The following is an 8,085-nucleotide window of genomic DNA, read 5'->3' as shown; positions in this document are numbered from 1 at the left end:
CCGAGGAGACAATGTCTGGATTTTATTCATCACTCCTGTGGTCATTCCAGGCCACCAAGAGCTTCCAAGAATGACTCTTTAGGGAGCCAAGCCTTCCACCATAACACATGGTCAGAACTTGAGGTTACTCATTTGGAGGTAATTGGGATTTTAAAATCATCTTCTCAGTGTTGCTCAGCCCGGACCCTCCAGAAGATGGCAGCAGCGAGACTCGGCTGCCCAGTGGTCATGGGGCAGAAATATGTGCAAGGGGTTCCCTCTTGTCGGGATGGGTGTGACTTTCACAACCCATCAAACTGCTCCTCTTGGGTAGAATAGTCAAGGCAGGAGGAGTGTTTAGTTAAATACTGTTGAGTCAGAATGTGGGGAAGTAGGAAAACCACTCTTTTCCTGAGCCTTGATCTAGTTCAAGTGCTGTGTGTTTACACCCAGTTTCCAGGCAGCCTCTGCTGTCCCTTGACTTCTGGGAGGAGTGTGATGGTCTGTGGAACTGAAATTGGGTGACTACTAATGCAGGTTACTGGTAAAGGGGGGTCTCTGAATATTTTGGGTGTCTCAGAAATGGCACCAGCCTTTTCCTTAGACAAGGAGAGTCACTTTATATTCCACTGGCAGTTCAAGAGTTCATTTTATTTCTAGAATAGAATCACACACGATCTTGTTAATATAAATAGACTGATGTACAAATCCAACTATTATACAAAAATGCATACATGTGTAAATGCAGGCATTTATAGTCTGGCATATTTTTCTAATCAAAAGATACTTAAGACATGTGTACTTAAATATATAGTATTTGAGATAAGATAATATGTATAAGTCATGGTTTTTATAGTCAACCAACCACAGAGAAATGTTTTTTGGGGAAAAATCCAAAATGTTCCTGTTATCAGTTAGGTTTTTGTGCCAACCTGACACATGCCAGCATCATCTGAAAAGAAGCAATCTCGGTCGAGAAAATGAAGCCATCGGACTGGCTGGTACGCAAGCCTGTGCAGCATCTTCATGATTAATGATTGACATGGAAGGAATCCAGCCCCCTGTGCCGTCCCGGGACAGACAGTCCTGGGTGGTATAAGAAAGCACGCTAAGTAAGCCATAGGGAGCAAGCTAGTAAGCAGCACCCCTCCATGGCCTCTGCATTAGCTCCTGCCTCTAGGTTCCTACCTCAAGTTCCCTTTCCCACTGTCCTTGATGATGGACCATAATTTCGAGGTGAAATAAAGCCTTCCTTCCCCAAGTTGCTTTTGGTCATGGTGTTTATCACTGCAACAGAAAGCAAGATAAGACAGCTCCCAAAAGCAACGTTTGGAGTTGCCATACCCTGAGCCCTATGCTGAATCCACACAGACGCACTGCTCTGTAGGTGCCTAGCATGTTTCACATTATCTACGGATGATGGAAAACGTGCTGAAGGGTTCATGGAGGTTCCAGGCAAATGGGTTTTCTAGGAGGGACCTGGGTACCTGTGGGAGTCCTCAAGGCTATGGGTGACTGTTTGCACAGATGTCTGCTGTATTAATGTGAGTCACAGATCCTGCATAGTACATGAATTCTTTGAGCTTAATTTCACTTTCTATTAAGACTGTAAGTGGCGCTTGCACGCGCGTGTGCGTGCACACATGTAGGATTTGCTGAACAGGCAGAGGCAGAAGGATTATGAGTTTGAAGCAAGCCTGAGCTACACATTTTGGGTTGGAGAGATGGCTCAGCAGTTAAGAGCACTGGCTGCTCTTCTAAAGGAGCAGTGTTCAATTCTCAGCACCCACATGGCAGCTCACAACTCTCTGTAACTCCAGTTCTGGTGGATCTGACACCCTCACACAGACATAAATGCAGGCAAAACACTAATGCACATGAAATTAAAATAATAATAATAATAATAATAATAATAATAATAATAATAATAATAATTTTTTAAAAGGCCGTAGGTAGCAATTTTTGAAGCAAGCCAGGCTATCTGTAACTGTTCATAGCTGTCATGATGAAGTTAATGCTGAAGCCCAGAGCATCTGTGTCAGCCACTTGTCCAGAAGGAGGGGTCTGGAGTGAATTCTAGTTCCCCTGCATGTGCTCAGTGTTCCTTAGAGGTCTGGAACCCTCGTCACCCTCCAAGTGACCTGTGCTAGACTGTATCAGGAATCAGAAAAGTACTTTCACCTTGACTGCCACTCAGTGGCCGAGGACCCAAGTCCATCCCCACCAGCAAAACCTCCCTAGATGGACATCATCCATAAGTGCCACATGGGAGAGGAGGAGAGATGCCATGGAGTGGAGAAGTTTGGAGCTGGGTCAATCACCCTTTGGCCCAGTTTTCTGGTCTGTAAACCAGTTGTTGGAAGACATGGCTGGTAGGATCTTCTGGTTTTAATATTTCAGTCTTTCTTTTCAAGTAGGTTTAAGGAGAGAATAGGGACTTATGACCACCTCCTGCTTCTGCTCCACTCTATCTATTTTTCTAGGAAGAAAAAGCTTTCTCTTCAATTCAGTGTGCTCTGGCCACCTGCAGACGCCACACAGAGGGAGCCTAAGGCTGCCACAGGCTCCCCAATCTTAAGATCTTATTTTTGCACACGCCTTTCAGTCCTAGCTTCATAAACCCCTGCTTTCTACAAAGGTCAATTTCATGTTTTCTGCAACCGTATTTTAAAAAGGCGATTCTCGGGATCTGTTTGCATGATTGCTGGCTGGAAGCAAATGTCAGATCAATCCTGGGTAACTGATACATGAGAGCTCAGTTTCAGGGCTCAGCCAAAGTAGTTCCTAATAGACTCTAGATGACAGATAGGACCGTCCTTCAGCAGGAAAATCTGAAGCACAGCATTGTGGTGGATTTTGATATGCTTATCGTTATTTTGGAAGCAGAAAGTTCATCACTATTTCATGAAATAAAATGTTACATACACACATATATATGCTTGGTATTTTACTTGTCTGTTATGTGAACATACATTTATTGAGTTTATTGGGGATGCAAAGTGATTTTTAAACCTTTCTACATTTGTTTGTTTATTTATTTTGTGTATGTGCACATGCCATGGCACATGTATGGAGGTCAGAGGACAAATTTAGGAGTTGGTTCTCTGCTTCCACCGTGTGGGGTCTGTGGACTGGACTCCAGTCATCACATCAGACTTGGTGGTGAGCACCTTTACCTGCTGAGCCATCACTCTGGTTCATAATTTTTTTTTTTTTAACAGAGTCTCATTGTGTATCCTTGGCTATCCTGGAACTCATTAAGTAGACCAGGCTAGCCTCAAACTCACAGAGACCCACCTGCCTCTGCCTCCTGAGTGCTGGGATTAAAGACATGAACCATAAAATGGTTTTAAAAGATTATTTGGCCAAGTATGGTGGTATACACCTTTAATTGTACCACTTAGGAGGCAGAGGCCAGCCTGGTCTACACAGAGAATTCTAGGACAGCCAGGACTATATAGTAAGACTCTGTTTCCAAAAATATTATTTTATTTAATTACCAAACTATTCTCAGGATTAGTTTATAACACTGAGGATCGTTTTAATGAATTTTAATAATTTAAAACATTATTCATTCTTCACTGAAATAGGTATTATTACTATATAGCATTACTGTTCATTACTACACTGAAGACCATGTGTAAAGGTATCAGGACCTTGCCTGGCACTGTCACTCATCTGTTGTTAATAGTATTTTGATAAAGTGTTCTTGAAGGGTGATTATGGACAATAAATCTCAAAAACATCTAGGTTATTTCCCCAGTGGCAGCTCATGTAATAAGCAGGTTGTCTTCAGTGAATGCTGGCTGGTTGCATTCAGGTTTGCTTTAGCTGAGGTGTGATGAGCTTGCTGGTTTTGAAGAGGAGTTACCCTGCCTGTGAGAAGGCAGACCCGGCTTATTTTTCTTTCATTTCATATATAAAAAAATCTCAAAGTCTTGTGTGTTCAGAAGTATCACAGCGGCTCTTAGTTTGCTTCCTATTGCTTTGATAAATGCCACGACAAAACGCATCTTGGGGTAGTGTGGTGGTTTGAAAACAATCCCCTTTGGTTCATATGTTTAAACCTTTGGTACCCAGTTGGTGGAACTGTTTGGGAAGAATTAGGAGGTGTGGTCTTGTTGGAGGAGGTCTGTCACTGGGGATAGCTTTGAGGTTTCAACATCTCATACCATTCCCAGTTACCTCTCTGCCTCGTGCCGATGGATCAAGATGTGTGAGCTCATGGCTACTGCTCTACCTGCCTGTCTGCTGTGAGGCTTCTGACCCTCTAGAACTGTAAGCCCCCAATAAACTCCTTTATAAGTTGCCTTGGTCACAGTGTCTTATCACAACAATAGAAAAGTAACAAAGACAGGGAAGGAAGGGTTTAATCTCATCTTGAAGATTATAGTCAATCATGAAGGGCTGTCAGGGTGGGAACTCGAAGCAGGAATCTGGAAGCAGAAACAGAAGCAGAGACCACAGAGGAACACTGTTTACTGGCTTGTTCTCCATTGCTTGCTCTCTTTGCTTTCTTGCATAACCCAGGACCACTTGCTCAGGGATGACACCATCCACAGTGAGTCCATATAAATCATTAATCAAGAAAATGTCCCACAAACTTACTTACAGGCCAATATGATGAATCCCAATTTTTCTTAGTTGAGATTTCCTCTTTTCAGATGATTCTGGCGTGTGTCAGGTTGACAAAAACTGACCAACACACTAAATGAGTGTTCCCTAGATTTCCTCCAACCATGAGCTCTCTGGAAGAAGCACAGTGTGTTTGGGTTTGAAGGGCCCATCAGTCTCCAGAGTCAGGAAAACCTGGCTGTCGACAAGAAGTTCTGCACACACATGTCCTCACTAGCAAGTGTCAAACTGTAGTCTCTGCCTTTGCGATGTGGCTGGGATGGCATAATATTCATTCTTAGGGGCCTCCAAATGTGAATAGCACTGCTGAACCTGGGAACCCTGCTCTTGCCTCTTCTTTGGTTGTGATGGAGGTAAATTCAATAAGCATTTGCAAAGACATGGTATTGTTTTTTAAAAGAGAAACAAATGTCTGTTTGCAAGATTGTTCTGACAAGCTAAATGTCAGTGCACTATGAGTTAGAGCCTACCCTATCCTCCAAAGTTACCGACAGTCGGGCAACTTAACTCTTGTGGGGTATTAGCTTTGAATGGCTTTCTTTTTCTATTCATAGCTGTTAGCTGCGCTCTGTTGAACACAACCCCTCCTTTCTCCCTGGGCAGGACCTTCCTTAATGACAAAGTGGTCCGATTACATAAACACAGATTCTTTTCTGTTATTACAACATTCTCATTCTAAAAATAACTACTCCTCTTCAAAGTTTTAAACCACACATTAATTTCTTTAGGCAAGGTATACTATATATGCAGTTCAATTGTCTTAAGCATAATAGCCAATGAATTTTAACAAGTGTGTGGACCTCCGTAAGGTATCTAAAAAGGGAGGGTGTGTCGGTTTGAACGTATTGCTGAAAACTTGGTCTCCAGTAAAGTGCTGCTGTTATATTTAGGAATGGAAATAACACTTCCCAGTAGAGGAATTTTACTTCCTCACTTCCCTCTCCCTGTGTTTTCCTGTCTGTCTGTTGTGTGAGTCTGGATTTGTGCCTGTCTGAATGCTGTCCTATGAATCTGTCTGACCCTGTGTCTGTGTGTCTGTCCCTAACAGAGGACCTTGCTCTGTGTTTACTGAGCAGCACAGAAAGCATCCCACGGGGCAGGAATGAGGGATCTTTACAGAAATCTTGAACAGAGTTTATAAGGGATTAAGTTACTCTCTCCACCTGCCCCCAACTCACCTAGATCACACACACACACACACACACACACACACACACACACACACACACACACTCAAGCAAGAGAAGAATGCTGCTTTCAGCCTTTGTGACGGATAGGATTATCATAACACACATACCTTACTCAGGGCCACGGAAGAAAACAAATTTAAGATTACAGCTGCACATTAGCTTAGGTTGTAAAAGCTGATTGCATGGGAAACCCAAGGCAAGTGAGGTTGGTCGTTACTTGTTCTCTTAAAAGGCAGTTTAAACAAATGGGCTGAGCACACAGTAGGTCAGCAACCTCACGTCTTTTTTTTTTTGGTTTTTCGAGACAGGGTATCTCTATGTAGCCCTGGTTGTCCTGGATCTCACTCTGTAGCCCAGGCTGGTCTCTAACTCACAGAGATCCACCTGCCTCTGCCTCCTACGTGCTGGGATTAAAGGTGTGTGCCACCACCGCCCAGCACAATCTCGCATCTTAAATGTATCATTAACTTTGGCTGGGAGCTCCAGCAAAAAGGTCCAGTTGCTTACAATGTTAGGGGTATTTTCATGACAATGGTCATATTATTTGAAGCAGCAAACCCTTAACAAATGTGGTGGCACCTTTCTGTGGTCACCCAGATGAAGGGGATCAAGAAAAGGGACTTTGCTTTTTGCCTGTTTGTCCTCCATCTTGCTGGCAAGTTCATCTGTCCTGTGGGTATGGATCCTCTAGTCCAGTGGTTTCCTAATGCTGTGACCCTTTAATACAGTTCCTCAGGTTGCGGTGACTCCCAACCCTAAAATTATTTCAGTTGCTACTTTATAACTGTAATTTTGCTACTGTTATGAATCATAACGTAAATATTTGGAAGGCAGGATATCTGATCTGCTACCCAAGAGGCTGAGACCCACAGACTGAGAACCATTGCTTCCAGCATTTCAGCACCAGATTAGGACTATGGACCACCGAGACAGCCAGGTTTGTGGCTCAAGCAACAACCAGATTCTTGGCCTTTCTATGATGAGACAAGCATTGTTGGGCTACCCCGACCCCATCCTGTAAGCCAATCTAATAAGTCTTCTTTTAACACACAGACACATGTATAACATATGGCAATATATTGTCATGAAAATATCCCTAACACTGGAAGAGACTGGAACTTTTTGCTGAAGCTCCCAGCCAAAGTGTGGGTGGTGCCATCTCTAGGCTGATGGTCCTGGGTTCTATAAGAAAGCAGGCTAAGCTAGCTATAAGGAGCAAGCCAGAGAACAGCACCCTTTCATGGCCTCTGCATCAGCTCCTGCCTCCAGGCTTCTGCTCTGCTTGAGTTCCTGTCCTGACTTTTTCCATGATGTGGAAGGGTAAGCCAAATAAACCCTTTTTCTCCCTAACTTGCTTTTTTTGGTCATGGTGTTTTATTTATAGCAATAGTAACCTAACTAGGAACACACCACACACACACACACACACACACACACACACACACACACACACTATCAGTTTTGTTCCTCTAGTGACTAACAATACACCCTATAAACAGGAGGATCCGGGCTTGAATCCCCAAAACCCAAGTAAAAATACAGGCGCAGCAGCACATGCTGCATTCCCAGCACTGAGGGAGCTGAGACAGGAGGATCCCTGGGACTTGCTGGCCAGCAAATACAGCCAATCAGGGACCTTCAAGTTCAGTGACATACCCTGTGTTAACAAAAGGTGGAAAGCAATTGAGGAAGACATTCTATGTCAACCACTGGCCTCCAAATCTGTGCACACACATATGTGCATGCACACAGGGTATCAATGCATTTATATACTGGCAACTAAAAATATGCAAATGGAATTAAGAATGCAGTTTAACCGATAATAGCATCAAAAAGAATAAAATACTTACAAATATCCTTCTCTAAAGTGCAAGTCATGTGTCCTGATTGCTTTCTGCTGCTGTGACCAGACACCAAGCAAAGCTGATGGGGGAGGAAAGGGATTATTTCGCCTAACAGGTTGGATCTGTCACTGAAGGTAAGCCGGGAAAGGAACCTGGAGGCAGGAACTGAAGCAGAGGCCGTGGAGGAAAGCTGCTTACTGGCTTGCTCAGTTTGCTATCTTTACGACCAAGGAACCATGGGGTGGCACCACCACAGTGAGCTGAGCCCTCCCACACCAATCATTAACCAAGAAAATGTCCCACATTTTTGCCTACAGGCCAATCAGATAGACGGAAGTCCTCAATCTGGGCCCTGTTCCCTGATGATCCCAGTGTGTGTCGAGTTGCAAAAAAAAAAAAAAAAAAAAAAAAAAAAAAAAAGGCCAGGCGGTGGTGGC

This window comes from Peromyscus eremicus, chromosome 9 (assembly GCF_949786415.1).
Source record: "Peromyscus eremicus chromosome 9, PerEre_H2_v1, whole genome shotgun sequence".
In the NCBI taxonomy this organism is placed as follows: Eukaryota; Metazoa; Chordata; class Mammalia; order Rodentia; family Cricetidae; genus Peromyscus; species Peromyscus eremicus.
Note: the sequence above shows the minus strand (reverse complement) of the source record.